The following is an 18,331-nucleotide window of genomic DNA, read 5'->3' on the forward strand; positions in this document are numbered from 1 at the left end:
AGCCTATAGTACTTTTTGGCTCCATTTGAAGGACTTACTATTTTTCCTAGGTCAACTATTAGTTATGATGGGCTCAATTGAGTTTGAGTTGTTGGGTGATGCTCTTAGATTTTTTTTTGGATTTTGGCTTGGGCTCCAAGAATCTTGGAGGGAGACTATATTTATAGTAAGTCACCCCTTCAGGTTCATTAATCATCTTTCTTCATCAGGATCACTCTGGTGTTGTCATATTTTGATTTTGATGCTTCTTCAATTTCCTTTGCAAGACAGGTGAATGATTATTATTATTCATCTAAATATGTTGAGGTTTCTATTTTTGTTGGTGTTGTACGTGTTGGAAGTCTTATTGGAAAATTTAGATACCAAGAGGGAGGCATGAATCAAGATCTATAAAACTTATAACCTTTTAAACAAATATCAAATCTAATATCTTTTACCTTTAAACCCTTATCTCATAAATGTCATAAATCACATAAATATTTACTACAATGATGTATCAGATCTAACAAATAATCACATACATAAATATTTAAACAAATGATCAACACATAACACAAAGATTTGTTACCCAAAAACCCTCCAAGGTGAAGGTTAAACTGGGGTGGGGATGACACCCACAAATCTTGACTACTATAGCAATAAAGTTTTCCTATTGTGACTACAATTTTGATCAATTATGATGATCTACCCTATGAGGCATCTACCATTTTAAGATCTTACAAGACTTATTCATTCTACCTTGATCAAATAATTTTAACTTACAACTGAGTAAGCACTTTGTTAGGAGATTTACAAAGGTTTGCTAAGACCACTGTGTTAAGAGATTTACCTTAAAACACTTTGCAAGAATGTATCAGAACCTGATCTTTGGTTTGCACTTAATATGTTGATTATGAATCTTCTCTTTCCAATCTCTTATTTGATCTCTAAACTAATATATATGTATTTTGTCCTTCACTTCTCTGGTCGATCGCTCTATTTGATTCTCCTTCAAACTTCACTTGTAGCTTCTAAACTTAGCTTCTCTCACACATACATACACACATACTAAAGATGGGGTTTGGATCCTTCTTTTACAACCAACTGGAGAAGTTTCTTGATCCAAATCAAAAATCTAGATTTCTTACTTTTGTCTCTTAATCCTTCCATTTTTCTGATTGGTTGATCACTATGTATAGGGATTAATGACCTTCAACAAAATATGTAATCATCTCCTTAAATTACTCCTCGATCATTAAATCATGTATTAAGTTAGCTAAAATTGGTTTACCTCAATGTTTGTGTCATTCCAAACAAATAAACCAAAATTGGCTTGCTTAACATATGAATATTCTAACACTTGGTCATAACTAATCTTCATGTCATCCCTCGACTTCTATCTTCTCGACATATACTATATGACTTGACATGAACTAACTTTGGATAGCTTAGCTTAAACAATGTTCTGATTAACTTAGCATGTATTGTCTTTTGTCTCACTTGACATGCATTAGAGTACTCGACAATCATACACTTGCTTGGCAAGAATAACAAAATTTAGCTTCAATGGAAATATGAACAAGTCCAATATACATAGCTCAACCTTTATACAATGGCTCATTCACAGTGATGACTAACCAACTCTACTATAGGAATGACTAAGTATTTTACACTAATAGACAACAAGACTTAGCGATCAATAGTACATTTTTCACCTTAGTATCATAGCTTGTTAGAATTTGTTTGAAAATTTTTAAATCATGGGTACAAGAAATAATGGCCTTGTGTATCAGAATATTGTGTTATGGTGGAAAACATCATTTTTGGGTGCCAAAATCAATTAACAAATTATATTATAATGGCGGTTTATTATATTTTAATGTTGTGTTGAGTAAGCTTCTTAAGTGGAGTTCATTTGGGAAACATATGTGATTTGGAGATTATAAATACGAGCCCATTTGATGAGAAAAGCATCTAATTGAATATTATTTTTCTTTTGTTATCTTTGTGACACTTCTGAAGTTCTAAGTTGTTGTGCCAAAGTATAAGGGTTTGGGATCTACAACTGAAGTATTGTAGATTCAATTATGAGAATTACTTTGAGATTTCTTAGCAAACTATGCTAAGGTATACGAGTTTTCATTCCTCTTAACTATTGCTACTATTTTTAAGGAGAGGCTTTTAGATGACTAAATCAATGAAGAAAATTTGAGGTATTATTGATACTTGTATCTACTACATAGAGGCACATTTTGGGCATTTAAGGCTGTTGATTCACCTCAGAGGCAATGTTCTTGGCAGTATAGACTTCTGCATTCTTTCTCAAGGTTGAAATGTCATTCATTAGAAGTTGCAACTTATGTTTGGTAGCCTACATAAAGAATAAAGGCTTTGTAGTTGAGATTTAGGAAGTTGTGATCAAGTCTGGAGGTATGTAATCCACATGTCTCGAAGCTATAGGTTCACTATTATCATTTGAAATTAATTGACTTATTATTTGCAAATATGTATATTGTAAGTCCAATTAATGATAGTAGGAACTTCCCATTTTTATTCATCTTGGTTTTGATTTACATTTCAGCTGACTAGTGTAGACAAACTAGCTTGAATTTGATCATGACAATGAAGATTCAACAATAGAATTGGATATTTGCAAAGTTATTACTCCAATAATAATTCCAACATTTTTTCCAAATTTAGTATACAAATTTTCTAAATGAAAAGAAAAAAATTACTAGTGAGATTTAACATTATAACAATATTGAGTTTGTTTGTCTAGTGTTTGACAAAATATCAAACCATCTAATTAGTAAAAGATTGGTGAAATTGGGGTTTTTAAAGATATAGCTAGGTTAGGTTAATTAAAGTGGTATTAGAGTAGTTTCATACCATCCTTTGGAGTAGGAAAGTTATTTTTGTTTTAGATTTGTTATTGGTTTGGGAGTGACTGGAACACTTTAGTATTTTCTAGCTATGGACAAATACAAGAGGACTAATTGTTCTAGGAGTTGGTGGGGCAGTATAGAAAATAGTGAGAAAATAAATTTAGTATTGAGAAAATTAAGCTTCATTAGTGGAGATTGGCAGAGAGACTATTAGATATGGTGGTGGTAGATAAGAAAGTGAGATACATGGTTTCTTCTTTTTTCCTACCTCCAAGGATGAAGGGAAGGAGATTTGGGTTTTCACTGATAGGAATTCATAATGCAAATGTACCTATGTTAAATAAAACACCTACCATTCTTATTCAAAATGTTGATGATGTAATTATTTTATAGGGACATGTGGTTGTATCAATGACACCAAAGGATAGCTGCACTAAGCTTCAATAGGTTTAGGATTCTAGAGTTGTCACTATAGCTAGAGGAGGGGCTATTGGGGCAATTCTTACCACTGATTGTTTAGACTCTCTTGAGGATAGGATTATTATTGGAGATTTATATGTCATTTTTCGTAATGTTTCTTCAAGGAGAGAGGCAACATCTTTCTCAAGAGGGCTCAATACATATATGGAGTCACCTAGTTGTGATATTGGTGATATATGTATTACAATGGAGTTAGTTGATGTTGGATCATGGTCAAGTATTATTGACTCGTAGCTTGACATTAAGTCATGTCTGTAGAGTTAGGTGATGGTAGTTGAGCATCTATTAGGAGATGTGGATATAGAGAGTTGGACAACTATGATGATTTGTTATATGAGGTTATGAGCTACACCAAGTGTGATATCCCTTGCTAGGTATTAGGTGATGACTTCGAGGAGGTTTTGGATGAGTCCTAGGATCAAGTTGTATAGGGACTTGCTATTGAGGGGAAAGTAGAGTCATTTGAGAAGTGTGACATTGCATGGGCTTATACTTTTTTAGAGGAGGTGTTGGTTGAGGTATCAACTAGTTGTTTCTCAATTGTAGATGTTTGCAAGGACAATAGCACACATATGGTGAGTGGTCTTGTGGTGAATTTTTTTAATTTAGTTTCCTATCATAGTATAGATAGTGAGGCAATGAGCTTGCATAGGAGGTAAGGGCTATATAGGAATCATGTGTCTAGTGAACTAAAGGTGAGTGATAGTAGTCTTTTCCTAGTAGAGATTTATGCACTTCAAGAGACTATTATGATCTTGAATCATAATTAGTCACAACTAGTTGCTGACAAGGATTACATTATGGAGTGGGGTGGCACCTATTATAAGGCATTGTTAGGGAAAGAGGAGAGGTAGGAAAGCTCATTCAAGAGCTTAAGGTGACTATAGACTCTCTTTAGTGTACTTAGTTGGCTCTTTAGGAGTGACAAGCATGCTTGGATGAGGTGACTATGGTTTTAGAGAATATTTGGTCCACACTATCCCCAGATCCAGTTTAGTTGCATATTGTGGTGGTTGAAAGTGGGTTTTCTTCTACATTTGAGGATGGTGGACATGATGATGTAGCTAACACACCCATCTAGTATATGGGTGTAGTAGGTATAGAGGAAGTGAGAGCATCAATCAAGATAGGCTCTCATGATGATTGTCTTCCTTCTACTAGAAGTGAATCTATTTCTTCATATCATATAAGTGGTAGCACTGAATAGTTAGTAGTGCTGCGATTTTAGAGGGACCATATGTAGATTATAGGGGAAGTAGGTTGATGATTCCACATATAATTTCTATTTTACTAAGTCATTCATGTAGTATTTGTAATTTATGGGAGGATTCATATAGAGTATCTGAGGGTAATCTCAATCAGGGCTTTTGTGCTATACGATTATCAATGAGGAAGATTGTAGAGACCTTGGCTACAATGCTTCCAAACAAGGATTTTGTGGTTGGGTTTGCTAAGAAAGTTTTCCAAGATCCTGCCCAATCAAAAGTATGGAATCAAAGATTGGAGAAAACTCTTGATTCCCAGTTTGGCATTGATGAGACCTTGATAGAGATTGGGATTTTTTTATCATCATTATATTGTGAGGAGTTCTCATCACTTCCCCTTTGACTCAAAAGTAGAGAATTTGGCTTCACATCAGTGTGGGTTGGCTTCAAATTCATACCATCCATTATGGGATGGGTTAGCACCATCTATTGTAGATGGGATTGGCTATTGCAAGTTAGACCACTTGCAGTATCCACATGCCCAGGATAATTTATCAAAGGTTTGATTTGGTGATAGTGATTCAGGTACTTATGGTCGTTATCATCTCCACAATGTAGTTGGCTGTAAGTGCCAATTTTTTAGGGACTCAAATATTTGGATTGAGTTCTGATGAGTTATTACCATCATTAGAACTTGCATCTAGTTTTCAGATGATTATGCCATTGGTATTAGTTATTTGGGTGTAGATGCCATAGAAGTTTCTTGTACACAACATGGATAGTATGGAATTCTACCCTTGGGATCCAAGTGGATTGTGATGTTCATTTTTCTCTGGAATTCTTGGGGACAAGCAATCTTAGGGAGGGAGGACTATAATGTACCTATTTTTAGCATGTTCCTATAGTTGGCTCGGTCAGTTCACCATCATGACCCTCATGAGATAAAAATGGGATTTGCGGGTCTCAGTTGTAAGATTATAGGTTTTAAAGTAGCCTATGGTGTGTTTTAGCTCCATTTAAGGGACTTATTATTTAGAATTTTTGGGTCATGCTCCCAGTTTTTATTCTAGGCTTCTAGTTTGGGTTCTAATAATCTTGGAGGGAGCATCTATTTATTGTAAGTCACCCCATCAGGTTGATTCATCATCTTTCTTCATCACAATTACTCATGTGTTGTAATATTTTGGGTATGATACTTCCTTAGTTGTTTTTGCAAGAAAATTGAATTTTAATTTATCCTCCTCTAAATATGATGAGGTTTCTATTCTTTTTGGTGTTGTATGTTGGTCACTTTAGTACATCATAGCTCATTGGAACTAGGTTGAAAAGTTTTAAATTATGGACACAAGAAATAGTGGCCTTGTGTATTAGAGTATTATGTTATAGTGGAAAAGGTCATTTTTTGGAGCCAAATGTTATTAATAAATTATATTATAATGACACTTTATTATATTTTAATTTTGTGTTGAGGAAGCTTCTAAAGTGGAGTTCATTTAGAAAATTGTTCCATTTGGAGATTATAAATACGAGCCTATTTGATGAGAAAAATATATGATTGAATATTAGTTTCCTTTAGTTGTCTTTGTGACACTTTTAAAGTTTTGATTTTTTGTGCCCTTACTAAAGTATAAGGGTTTGGATCTACAACTAAAGTATTCTAGATTCAATTATGAGATTTATTCTAAGTTTTCTTAGAAAATTTTGCTAAGGTATACAATTTTTCATTGCTCATGATTGTTGCTACTGTCTTTATGGAGAGGGTTTTAGTTGACTAAAATTGTGAAGGAAATTGGAGGTGTTATTGATACTTGCATTCTCTATATAGAGGCACAATTTGGGCATTTAAGATTGTTGGTTCACTTGGAAGGTAGCATTCTTTGCATTAGAGACTTCTACAACCTTTCTCAAGGTTGAAACAAAACCCATTGGAAGTTGTGACTTATGTTTGGCAGCCTGCATATAGAATAAAGGCTCTGTAGTTGGGATTTAGGAGGTTCCAATCAAGTTTGGAGGTTTTCATTTCATGTGTCTTGCACCTATAGTTTCACTTTTATCATTTGAAATTAATTAAATTGTAATATGCAAATGCCTATTTTGTAATTGCAATTAATGATAGTAGGAATTGTCCATTGTTATTCATCTTGGTTTTGATGTTACACTTTTGTTGAGTGGTGTAGACAAACTGGATTGAATTTCACCGTAAAAGTGAAGATTCAACAATAGAATTGGTTGCTTGCAAGGTTATTACTCCAATAATAATTCCAATGTTTTTTCAAATTTAGTATACAAATAATCTAAATGCAAATCAATAAATTACCAGTGAGATGTAACATTACTACGATATTGAGTTTTTCTACCAAGTGTTTGACAAAATGTCAAACCATTTTATTAGTAAAAGATTGGTGAAATTGGAGTTGTTCAATATATAGCTAGGTCCAGGTTATTACATGGACCATTTATTTTTGTAATAATGACCCAGATTCTAGACCATTATCATGAGTAACACATATAAGCCCTCATGTTAAAATTGGTAAAAGGGTCTGTGGTAGATTAGGATATGATTTTTTTAATATTTTTTAGTTTTTTTAAAGTCATAATGCACCTATTGGATAAGTTTTCAAAATTTATTAAGTTGACAAAATGGCGCTTGACAACATTTTGCCAATGTAGTGTAACTTTTCAAAATGCTAACCAACTACTCATTCCAATGGTCACAACTTTTAAAATTCTATTTAGGGAGTTATTTTAGGTCTTTATAAGGTCATTTGGATCAAATTCATGCACACATTTGTATGTTGGATAAGATTGGTATTGAAAGCAATAAAGAGTTTCTCGTCTTTCTTTTAAACTATCACTTTTCACACATCACCAATGGTCTAAATTAATTTATTATGATCTCAAATTGATATGGTTAAATTTAGGTGAATGAATTAAGACCATATTAAACTTGATTGCATTAGTTTTGGTGGAGTTCCAAGGAATCTAGAGGCATTTTACTCATAATGGCTCTAAAACCCTAGGTTTCAATTTGTAATGTCTCTAACTCTATTTTTGTTAGTCTTAAGGGATTAGATTACTAAGAGGGGGATTAAATTAATAATTTAGCAAATAAACAAATTTTCAACCTTAAAACCCTTATGTCAAGATAACTAAGTACCAACAAATGAAAAATTCAAATGCATAAACACATCCACAAAATAATAGAATACTTAGAATAGATATTTGGTCTCTTGGAAACACAATTTGAATGAAAATATGGTGGGATTTAGTATATGCACTCTCCTAAATTATGCAATATTAGAATCTTAATCCTATTAGAAGTTTACAAAGACATTATTAGGTACCACCTAGCTAAGGGATTTACCTCTAGCCATGTTAGGATTTTTACCCCTATTAAGAGTAGCCTTATTAGAGGACTTAGAAAACTACTTAAAGTGTCACCTTATTAAAATATTTACAATAAAGGACCTATTAGGTTCTATATAATTAAGGTAACTTACTATTGTACCTATTAGGGAACAATGGGTAGAATAATCTACTAAAAGAATAACTAATTTGCATGATTAGATCTATTGTAATCCACATATTCACTTCACTTCATATTCACCTACACCCTAGCTTCATTGTACCTTCACATTCATGTCCTCTTCATGATTAATACAAAATAATTTCTCCTTCATCAAATATATAATGTTCATAAAACCCTAAAGCCTTCCACCACCTTAAACTTTTCTAAACATATTTTAGTTTGAATTTAAAACATATAAGTTGTATATCATGTGCCCAAGAACACATCTCTATTCACAAAAAAAAAATCCTATACAATGTTGTCTCATAATTTATTTCACATTCAAATTCATGAAGAATAATCTAATACATTTTGAAAAAATAAACCCTTCTTCTACAATCTTCATGATACACTTGCATTGATTAATGAAATGTGAGATTATAACCTCTAATCATTAATACATGTCACCAAGTTATAACTAACTTTCTTGTACTCACCATATCATCCATGCCAATCACTGATCCAAGATCTTACATGGGTAATTTAAGAACATAAACACTTTATCTAGATACCAATCATCCAAATGAGTTGTTGTTGCAACCATAGAACCTAAGAACTATTTTCCAGATTCTCATATGACCAATCTACTTATATTATGATCAAATCACCTATTGTATTTACCTTGTTGCTAGCGTTTGCACTATGAACCTTCATCTGATAATAATTTTCTAAAATCAATACTTCAAGAGTAGCATTCATACATTTAAAATTTGAAAACAATCCCAACTCTCTCATAAGGATATCTACAATTTAAACTCAATACAACACCTTGTACATCATATTTATACTAAAACACATACTAGGAACACTAGGTCAATAGTTGAGACAATGACAACACAATAAGTGATCATCATGCAACCAAATTCATAAAATGAAAACATCATACATCACCTACCATCACTGCAACAATTATTTTAATAAATATCCCCCTTTGGAATTGATGAAAAGACAAAAAACATCTACTTACCTTCTCAATATTTTTGGATTCTATAAATTTTAACCCCCATTTCTAATCTTCTATCTTCTTGTTGTCTTGTTGCAACATTGCAATACTCCTATGTATTTTGTGATCTTCACTTCCCAACTTCATAGTCTCTTTTTATATTCTCTCCCATTGTCATATGTATTCTTCTTGCATTTTTCCCATGTTTCCCCATCTTAAGTTTCTCCCCACACCCCTTGACAATATTGCCAAAGGTGCCAAATAATCTCACTAGCCATATGTACCTGGAATCATCTCACTCTCCACAAATCATGGAGGGGGAGAGACACTATCGATAAGACACCTACTACTAGTGGGAGTATAGATATGATGGATCTGATACCCACTAGTTCTCAAAAGAATTCTAAATTTAGACTTAAATTAATTTAGTTTTCACATGTGTGTGTGTGTGTATTTCTAATGAATTGTTGTACTAAATTTTCAAGGCTTGGTGGATTTCTAATGATTATGATTTGATCAAGTATGTATGTATTGACATATATGTACATGTTGATGGTCCATTTATGATGTCTTGCATATTTATATGATTAAACATGTTATTTATGTTTCAATTTTATGCTCCATGTGATATATATTTCTAGTTTATGATTAGACATGTGATCTAGATATATGTTTCTAGTTTATGATTAGACACCTTAGTGGTTTGATTTAAGTGATTTAATTTCTAGGTTTATGATTACATGTGATTGATTGAATTATAGTTTAAACATTAATTACATGTGATTGATTCTTGATTATGTATATATATATATATAGAGAGAGAGAGAGAGAGTTTATGATTATACATGATTGGTTCAATTTAGGTGATTCAACATGTTATAACTTGCACTTGAATAATGAAATTAGATACTTCTCTAGGTAACTTGCATTCAATTGACTAAATATGATTAAAAATTTAGATTTAAGTCCTAAACATGAAAAAAAATACACATATCATATGTGCATACAAGTATTAAATAATAATATATATCATATCTATTTTCTCATAAACATATAAGTCCTAAAAATGAAACGAACATGTACACATGAAGTCCTAAACATGAAATGAGAATACACATGTTTCTATGATTTATATTAAATGAACATGTAAATATATATCATTTAAATATGACCATGAAATGAACATACACATATAAGCCCTATTTACATGAAATGAACATACATGTATAAGTCCTTTAGATGAAAACAAACATAAACATATAATTCATAAACATGAAATGAGCATACATATAAATATAAGTCCTAAGTTACATTAAATGAACATGTATACACATATAACTCCTAAATATTAAATGAATATATATACACATGTATAGAAGTCCTAAAAATAAAATGAGTGCACATACACACACACACACACACACACACACACACACACATGTATAAGTCCTAAGTTGTACATGAAATGTACAATCATTTATATGTATAAGTCCTAAATATGAATGAGTTCATGTATTTGCATATAAGCGGAATAAACATAAAATGAATTCATTCTTGTACATATAAGTCCTAAGCAAGAAATAAAAATGCATATACATATAAGTCTTAAACTTGAAATGAATGTATGTACATGTATATATGTCTTAAACATGAAATGAACATGTGTACACATATACATATAAGTTCTTAAACTAAAATGAACATATAAGTAGATGAACACATATACATGTATATAAGTTATAAACATGAAACAAACATACATGTGTATATAAGTCTTGAACATGAAATGAAAATACATGTAATTAAGTAGTAAATGTATTAAATGAACATATATACATATATATAAGTTATAAATATGAAATGAGCATACATACATACAAGTCCTAAATGTATTAAATGAACATACATTTTAAATATCTCTTGAGTGAAGGTAAATATGAAATATCTAGGAAAGCCCTACAAATGGAATATCTCCACTGGTCCCAAGTGGTTACAAATGCTCATGGAGAACATTTAATATTCTTCCATGGTCCTCAGTATCTAATTTCCACTTGTGATGCCCACTTTGATGTTTAATTAGATGCAGATAAATGGAGGTAGAAATAACATGGTGACTATATTGAAGCACCTTGTTGTTAGGTTGGTAATCAACAAAGCAAATTTCATGTTTCACTAATTTGGTTTGCCTGAGATATGTTCCCTCCAAAACAACTAAACCTACACACCATGCATTTAAATGTTATTTAGATGTGTACATGTGATAAATAAATTCACTATTTAATAATAAAGATGATAAACCCAAAGTGAATAACATTCCATTGCTTTCTTCAGTTCTAGTTAACTTTATCCTTTCTGTAGTGCAACGTAATAAATAGCAACTCACACTTTGTACATTTCCAGACTCAACAATAACTACAAAGACTTCCCCTACACACAAGGAATACATACATGTATATGTGAGCCAAATTTTCCTTGCAAATTTAATTTATATACATTTATTAATTATAAAATTAAAAATACTTACCAATTCAAACTAGTCTAGAGATATGGTTATAACCAATAGAAATGAAAGGGATGTCATCAAAGTTTTCATCTTTATCTGCATTAACTATATTAGTAACATATCCTAATTGATATATTCAAAATAATTCTTAGCAATGCAATAACAACAAAACACGAATACTCTCTTTTGTACAATCTCCAATTATGATGATTTGTACTTGTAACAGAATGCAAGGATCATGTATTTTCTACCATCTTTCAATCGTGCTTAATTTTTCTATCCACACCTGAACACACATATTATATATATATATATATCTGTGTGTGTGTGTGTGTACACACACACACACACATGTGTATAACTTAAATAATTTAAATATATACACATACATGCTAGTTCAATTATATTTTTAGATACACCTTGTGTTTGGTTTTTAATTTAATTTTGAACAATTGGATTTGAATCTTCCTCAAAGTGAAATCCTCAAAGGATATATCACAAAAACTTGTGCTAAGTTAGTCATGGCCCTTGGCTAATTTTTGGTCAATCAAAAGGATCATGTGGTGTTAACATCTAAATTTGGACATGGAAAACACTGAGGTCGGCTCTTGACATACAATCTGATGACATAAGTGACAAATAGGTGATATGCAAACAATGAATAAGGGAATCATGAGAAAGTGCATCTTGTACAAAAGCATTGAATGTTAAGTGTGTAGAGAAGTACATTACATAAGGAACAAAAATCTAAGGTAACCACTTGTAAGAATAATGATGATTAAATAAGAGGTAAAAAGTGAAAAGACATCAATTTATGGAAATTACATTGAATGGTCTTATGATATAGTACTTTCAAGTGAGAAAAAATGTCCAAATCCCACCATCATAATTGTGACGCCCTGCCAAGAGATCCAAAAGAATTAACCTAAATTTTCACTAAGTTTGGTAGCAATTTTTTTTTTTGAAACATGAAAGTTAAACCATACACATAGTAACAAAAACAATAACAACATTTAACTGAAAGTATACATACATAACAGGTTTCATTCCTTAAGGATCCCTTAACATTGAATCACCATTAAATTAACTAATATTAATTCCATCTAATACCACATCCACATGAAATAATAATGAAAAGTCCAATGTTCTTAAACAATATACTTTGGTTCCAAATGTCCCTTAGTAAATTACATTTCAGAATGCTCAATCATCCACTATACATGCCACAAGGTATGAAAGACATAAAAGAATATACATGTGTGAAAATAAAGTACATCATCCTATTCCAATCCATGATGCAAGTGCAATAAAGTAAATGAAACCACATGTCATACATGATACATCATCATAGAAGATATAAACATCCATTGTAAAAGATAACCATACATCATAAACACAACTAACTAAGTGCACAATTCCTCCCAACCGTAAATAGCATCATTAGACCATCATGGGCCCTAGCCATCCCTCTCTGCATAACATCCCAAATCACCAAAGAGATCATCGATATTAACATAGTAGGAATGCCACTCCTAAAACATACTACATCATATGCAGAAAGAAATCTAACATGCTACAACATATGCATCAGAAATCTAATCATGCAAAATAAGACATAAGATAAGTAAATAACATCATCTATCATATGCTAATCACCAATATAAGGATACGTGTCCATCATCATAATCTAAGAATAGAAAGAAGATAGATGCCAACAAAGAATGCTTCAGCCACAGTGTCTCAAACGGATCTCAAATGGTAAGAGTGAAAAAGCACTACCACTAGATCGTGTGGGACCTAAATTGACCACTCCCACTATGTTGAGGAGATAGTCTCAAGTCCCAAATAGGTAATCAAATCAAATAACACAAAAACTTTCTAAGTCTAGGAATCCTAAAAGTATACTAACTCAAAGGTTCTAACATAAACTGACATCTAATCCTAGAGGCACACAAGACACGTAGGAACCTACTATGTAAGTGGGAAAGTGTCATCACACAGATCATGCTAGAGTTACCCTGGTAGTCTCTATATAGACCTCGGCCCCCTAGTGATCCCTATGCGGCCACTAGTATCCTCTCATAATAACGAGGCATACTACAGAATGCAAGGTCACAACCAAGCATTCTCTCTACTCCCATCCTAGTTTGTACCAGCACTCGAGGCATGGGCGAGAACATACAATTATCTTATTAGGTTCTTTTAAGTCAATATTAAGTGTAATGTTTTTACTTATTAAACAACTTACAATGAGTTACCCTGGCAGCCACTTAGGGCCCTAGCCCCCATTGCAAGCCACTTCTTGACACTACATGTAGATATCCTATCCTAAGCTCATGAAATTGCATAATCACAAAATTACCTCAGTCCTATACAAGTGACTAGAAGGCATCATAATGATCATAATAACATATCAGTTCTCTGTGAGCAACTGAAAAGCATCAATAACAAATCATAGTGTCCATCAGTTCTCGTCGAGCAACCAAAAATTATCCCATAATAACACTATTCAAAGACTTCCAAAAAAAAAGGGTCAAGTCATACATGTCTCATCATGACATCATCAAGATCAGATAATCACTTCAGTCCCATTAAGGTGATTGGAAAGTAATCCAAACACAACTGATCGATAACTCATAAATGGTTATATAAATCATAGCTTACACAGGAAGACTGGAAGCAATATCAATCAATAAACCACATACATCATAGAGCATGCCATATCATAACCATGGTTGGGTTTAAAAGAATCAAAATCAAAAGACATCATCATGAAATCACAAATCATAACCCCTGAGCCTCTGGTAGATGTCCTATAACTAGTCAAAAAACTAGTCAACCCAAAAACCCAAAATAGATAGCATAGAGAAAACACAAAATGCAAGCACATGTTTTGGTTTGTAAAAATCTCATAGTTGAATTTAGTTTTTGTTTCAGTTTAAAGTATCAAGTGAAGGAACATTGTTTGTCTTCCTTATAACTAACCAGTGTATTAATTTTAATAAGTTAAAGATTTTCCCCACCCCTAACTCATTTAAATCAATTTTCCTAAAGTGCTCAAAGGATAAATACGTATTTGGACAATAACCCTCATCGTGATCCAATTAAACATGAATGATTACAAACTTCTCCTCATTATTATCCTTCATTCTAGAACAATATTGGATTCAATTAAACAATTGAATTAAATTTATATTAATAATCTAAAATACTATAAGACAACTAATTATTAAAGAAGAAAAACTAATAATAAAATTTCATTTATAATAAATATAATGATTATTAATTATTAATAATAATATATATATTATTTAATATTTAAAACTTAATAATATTTAATAATATTTAAAACTTAATAATATTTAATAATATTAATTATGAAAATCAAAATATTCAAAAATCAATTTCATAACACATATAACAAAACATAATTTTAAAAAAAAAAAACTTAACTAAATATATCACCCGCTACCACAGGTATGCAGTACCCTATTATCGCAGCGCTTGCGATGACGGTGGGTACAGAGTACCCCTGTCGTCGCAATACCTGCGACGGCAGGGACTCTATGACCTACAAAGTGCATGGGGCACGGGTTTCGTCCCTCCCATTGCGATTTAATAAATTTTAATTTTTTTAAAAAAATTTAAATGTTTTTAATAAACGCTCTTCCCAAAAGCAATTCAAAATAATTTTATTAAAATGTTTTTCAATAAACGTTTATATAAAATGCTTCTATATTCGCAGACATATATATATATATATATATATATATATATATGTATGTATATATGTATATATGTATACATATGTATATATACATATATACATATATACATATATACATATGTATATGTATATATATATATATACATATATACATATATGCATATATACATATATACATATGTATATATATACACATATATAAATATATGTATATATATACATATATAAATATATGTATATATATACATATATATATATATATATATATATATATATATATATATATAAGCAATTTCATCTACAAAAAAGTTAAAGCGTTTTTCCATTATATTTTTTTTTTAATGCAACATTTTTAATAAACGTTTTCAGATTTGTAAACATATATGTATATTTTTAAAAGAAAACATTTACAATAATGCCTGTGAACATATACATAATTTTTAAACAAAACGGGCTTTTCCAATTTTGTAAAATAAAAATTTTCCCTATAATGATCGTTCTTTAGATTTACCTATTTAATCCATCTAATAGGTTTGTCCATAAGCATTTAAACTCTAATCCCATATATTCCTCAGATCTACGCATGTGGGGTTTCTCATATAGGAATTTATATATCTAAGACAAGAATGCATACAACCAAGATATTCAACACATGAAGTCCTTAGAAAGCATTCAAAAGACATGAAGAAGACAGGAAGTGGAAGAAGCGGAAATAACATAGGCAGAATCACAAGTGTCTACCTGGACACTGATGTTAATTCACTTCTCCTCAAAAATTGCAGAGCAAGCTCCTTCCTTCTCCAATGTTGGTGGATCCACCCAAATGCGCTCCCCAAGCTACTAGGAGTGCTTGAATATAATGAACTCTTAGGAAGCACATAGAATGTCTGTAGAAGCAACCAGAATACAAGATAAGCATTGACAACTAAGCACGAGCCTTTTCCAACCTTCTAGATGAGTCACAAGGTTGTAGACACCATGTGTTTAATTTGTGCACTAACTCCTACGTTGTAGACATACGTACATTCAAGAGGTGTGCTTACTCCTAGGTAGACTTATAAATTTTATTTTAATTCTTTTATTATTATTATTATTATTATTATTTATTATTTATTTATTATTTTTATTATTATTAATTTTAATTTTCTTTTATTTAATTCTTTTACTCAATTAATTTCCCATTTAAATATTGAAAATCAAAATATCAAAATATCATGATATTATATTAATTTTTCCAAAATAATTAAATTATTAATTAAATCTTTTAATTTTAGACTTAATTAATAGAAAATTCACCAAAGACCTCCAAAATAAAATATGAAAACCCATCATAGAACAATCCATACAAAATCAGTCTAAGGGGTTAAAATCATGAATTACGTCATCTGACACATTCAAAAGGTAAAACATCTCAGATACTTGTGCTACCTTTCTAGGACAAATGGTTTAGGGGTTTAGGATTTGGATTTGAGAATTTATCTCCCCTCTCTTACCATTGAGATAGTGTGACAGGGTACACTCATCCTGACAATTTAGGGAAGTTGATACTCCATTCTTGCAACCTGCATAGAATCCATGCACGTACATACTATATATATATATATGCTAAGCTAAATAGGCAATGGTAGGAAGTGGTGCATCATGTAGATCCTAACTAGCAGGTGACTACGACTCCCTTCCTTAACCACATAAGAAACACCATACATATGGAGAACAAACACACACACCATACACATGCATTATGGGGTAAGTATCCATAAGACAACACACACATATAATAATCCATTTAGCTAAACATCATGCATACATGAAATGTAGAGTCTAAACAATCACATCATATATCAACTGAATCTGTAACACAATATCTGATAGTCTCAAAATAATGCCACTAACCATCAACATAAAACTGGCCTAATAGAGTTCGGCAATGATAGCAACAATTTATCTAGAAAAATGTAAATGAGGATACGCACTACAATAGTTTAATCATAAGGTTTGGTATTGTAAAAGTTTTTTCTCAAAATGGAAAGTTCATTATTTCTCTAATTATTAAATATGGAGAACACAAATTTAGGAGTTTCAATAAGGGTTGTTACTGCATATTAAATGTAAACTTTTGATAATCCTTTCATTTAGTTTTTAATTCTTAGTAGTTTCTCTATGAGGCTAGTCTAGAGTCATGATTTCTTTTGGAATTGTAAAGTATGAGATCTTCTCTTCATTTTTTTGGAAATAGCACTATTATGAATTGCAAAGGTCCCCTACTAACTAATACTGACTTAAACAGAGTTAATATAGACATCATTTGTGATAAAATGCATGAAAATGTAGAGGGTGAATTTATGGGTGAAATCATAGATAGTGGTTTATTACTAGTTGTAGCCTTTCCCCAAGATGTGATAAGCCCTGAATAGATCCAAGAATGTATAAACCATTATGATATCAAGTCTTAATGTATCCAAAAGAATGATGGAAAGGTATTTCTCTTAGTTACCAAGGACACAATGATATTTGTGTTTAAAATACCCATCTACCAACTTCACTCCAACTTAGTCCTATTTAGTGAAACCCTTGACAAACACCACGATGTCATATCCTATCACTAGACTAAAAAGTTCTATAAAGGAAGTTCATGGCTCCCAAAGAGATTAAATAAAGATCACATGAAACCTTACATCCATAATCTTGTAGTTTTGTTACATAGGGTCAGGGGTTCATTAGAGGCATTTCTGTTTGAAGATTAGATGTTTCACTTCATTGAAATCATATTGGAGGGAAAGTAGTAGCTACACTAAGCTTAGATCGTAGCTAGTTCTATAAGAGTATAGTTGAAATTAACCTAGACCATCAAAAAGGATTTATTTATGTCTTCCTATCTTATGTGCTCTCTAGCTTGTACTCAGGATCTCTCTCCTCTGCCTCATGAACCTTTGGATCATGACATCCTTACATAGAATTACTATGGGTAAGTTATGTTTTGAGCTAGAGGGTATAATAAAACAAAGAGTTTTAATGGAAGCTTAAAATTGACCCAAATCTAT

This window comes from Cupressus sempervirens, chromosome 7, assembly GCF_028749045.1.
Source record: "Cupressus sempervirens isolate cs-2001-9-10 chromosome 7, ASM2874904v1, whole genome shotgun sequence".
NCBI classification, from domain to species: domain Eukaryota; kingdom Viridiplantae; phylum Streptophyta; class Pinopsida; order Cupressales; family Cupressaceae; genus Cupressus; species Cupressus sempervirens.